Below are 3,388 nucleotides of genomic sequence, written 5' to 3'. Positions count from 1 at the left end.
GCCTGGACGATCATGAGATCGGCCTGGACGATGTAACCAATTTTCTTCTGATCGTCTCAAATCGTCCCAGGCTAATGAGCTGAATTTGTACTGATCGGCCAGGACGATATACCTATCGTCCTGGACGATAATGGCGGCAACTTGCATTAATGAGCTCGTTTTTAGCTCTTATATTTAAGCTATGACAAGGCACTTTGTAAGTGTCTTTGGAAGCCATTGTAGCTTCATTCTTGTGGGGGAAACTTGAAGAGAGAGCTTGAAAGGGAGAGAGGATAGGGTGGAGTTTGAGAGGGAGAAGATCCTGTGAGGGGGAGGAACTCAAGGGAGTGTGGTGGGGGATCCACACGGTTGCTCCGGCGAACTCGCACCTTAGTACCATCGAATTCAAGGCTTGTCTTGAGGGAAGTTCATTAAAGAAGAAGATCTCCTTGGTGTCAAAGGACCCGGCGACTCCGCCGCACCGGAGAAAGTGGAAGTGATTTTGTAAGGGCTTCTCCGCCTAGCTGTGGGGGCTAAAGGAGAGACACTTTTGTAGTGCAATACTTGGAGGGTGCCTCCAAGGAGTGGACGTATGTCAAGGTTTGACTGAACCACTATAAATTCGGTGTGTTCTTTTCTTATTATCGCTTCTGCATTTATTTTAATTTCCGCACTTTGTTTGTGGTGATTTTGGTTGGAGTTTTATCTTTGGTTTTAAAGTTTTCCAAATCACCTCTCTCTTTTAATTAGCTTTGGGCCAGTTCTATAGGGCTTAACATCCCTAACGAACTTTCATATTATACCTGAAATGTTAGTAGAACATAAAGAAATAGGTCATATGTAAAGGCAAGAGCAAAAGTCTATCTAACCAATAATGTTTGAAATCATCAAAACACTAGGTTGTGCTTATGAATTTTAACAGTTTATTTAAGCTTCGACGCTCCAGTAGATTAAGTTATGAAAAGTACCTTCCTTCCACAAAAATTTCTAAAAAATGAAAAGAAAATACTAGTCAAATGAATGCATGACAATAGCTTGAAAAATTAGTAAGTGAAATAGATGACCCAAATAGAGTCTAAAATGTGTGGGCTTAGGTTTGATTTGGCGATTAAAGGTCACTACCCATAATTTATACTTGAAGAATTAAATCCAACTGACATATTAAAATAAAAAGTTACACCCTAATTTATCTCTTTTCAAGGTCCTACACTAAAAAACTATAAAAAAAAATACACTAAAAATTTATTAAATTTTAATAAGAGAAGATCTTTTGAAGGAAAGGCAAATAGGTTTGACATTTGAAGGTGGAGTTATGATTCTTAGGGGAGGAGATCAAAAAAGGAAATCATTAAAGAAAGAACACTTGCTTTATGTGTATATACATATAATACTCTCTATCAATGTTTGGATACATGAATCTCCTTTTGTTCAATGTGAACTACAACATAAATTTTAGTGAAAGATGAAAGTCATTATTGCAAGTGAAAAATCAAGATCAGAGAGGTATTAAACATCAATCAACTTAGCTACTTACAATAATAAACATAATAACTTAAATAAAAAGAGAGTGGGGCACAATTTCTTCTTATAAAGATTTTTGAAGAAAAAAGGCATAAGACATGCCCTAGCTTCGTATTTTGCACTATTTATAAGAAATTGATATAAGAGTTATCCACTTTTAGTCTATTCAAGGAACTTATCCCTAAATTAGGAGTGAAAATTGAGGAGAAATAATGTAGTCGTCCAATATCAACACTTTAATGTTAACTCAAAGACCATCATCTTTATATAAAAATTACAATCTCTATAGATGCAATACTAAAATATGCAATTTAAATGACTTATAAATTAAGAGTAAAAAAATATTACGAATGTTATCATTAATAAAGCTTTTTAATAATGGTTTGGATAAATGATTGAAAGTTTTCTTTGTAAAATCCTCCAAAATGAATTTAGAACATCAGCTTCTCATTTATTCATTCATTAGCCCTTTGGAAAATGTACAATAGGTATACTTATAAAGCCTCTCATCAATTTATAACACCTCCTAATAACTACAAACAAATACCAAGATAATTTGGAAAATTAAAGCTCGAGAAAATGGTTAACGAAGGATAATATGCATGTTTGTGAATCATATATATGATTAGTTATAATTCATTTGAATTTCTCATTGATGTTATATCTAATTGCCATGAACATGCAAATTCCAAATATTAGATTATGAAAAAAAGCATATAAGGATTATTACGTGATAATTTATGCTAGTAGAGTGTGTGTGTTTTTATATATTAGCTTTTGACAAAAATTAGCACACACACAAAAAGTTATATGAGATAAAAGATGTTTTATTTGGAAAATGAAAAAAGGGAAAAACTATGAGGCCTAGCATAGTTGAATAATATATTATATATCAAGAAGCACAAGGATTCTCTTTTCCTAAGAGTTGAAGAAGATGTGTTTATTGGAGAATAAATATTTGATTTCTCTTATAGTAATTAGAGAAATCAAATGTTCACAAACCTGCAGTTGAAACCCAATAATAGGATTAAATCTTGATAGGAGTCTGGACATGGTTGTTGTGATTATTGGTGGTGGTTATTGATGATGATGGACAAAAAATATAAGAAACCTCTCTAGTTCTCTTATCTCTTAAACCCTTTTTATTGTAGAGAATATGTCTCTATTTATATGCTCTTTGATATGGGCACTTTAACAAAATTTTCCAAAATCTAAAGCACTCCATACAGTCCATACTACTTCCATGGATTCCAAACCATTATCCAAATATTTGAATGTTGTAATGATGTCAGAATAAAGTGATCTTGGGCTTATTAGATTGGTATTGTTGAGGCACTCGATTTGACTATAAACATGCTATAATTGGAGGTCATTTGGCCGATCAATTTATATTCAAAAGTTTTTAATCATAACTTAAGTGCTTGATTTGAGCTCATTTATAGTTGGATTGAAATATTTGTAGCATTAACAAGTTTGTTTCATCAAGATGTTTAGTTTGAGTTTAGGTTGTTGATTCAATATAGGTTGTTAAACCTAAGCAATTATCCCACGGCTAACCAAGAGGGGAGGGTGAATTAGTAATTTATGAATTTTTTAATATAAAACCATTTTAATAATTTTCTAAAATTATTATCTTTTGAAATGAGTTTTTCAATCATAATAATAAAATTGTAAAAAACAAAAATGGGGAAATTAAAAAGACACAAAGATTTATAGTGGTTCAGTCAAACACGACCTACATCCACTCCCTGAAGACTCTCTCTTCAGGTATTATACTATTACCAAAGTGACACTCCTTTTGCCCCCACAAAAAGATGGAGAAGTCTTTATAAATCCTCTCTTCCATCAATCCCCGGTGCGGTAGAGAACATCATCTGTTCACACTCTC

Source organism: Dendrobium catenatum, unplaced genomic scaffold (assembly GCF_001605985.2).
Source record: "Dendrobium catenatum unplaced genomic scaffold, ASM160598v2 fragScaff_scaffold_349, whole genome shotgun sequence".
Lineage (NCBI taxonomy): Eukaryota > Viridiplantae > Streptophyta > Magnoliopsida > Asparagales > Orchidaceae > Dendrobium > Dendrobium catenatum.
The sequence above is the reverse complement of the archived record's forward strand: the minus strand, read 5'-3'. Positions refer to the sequence as shown.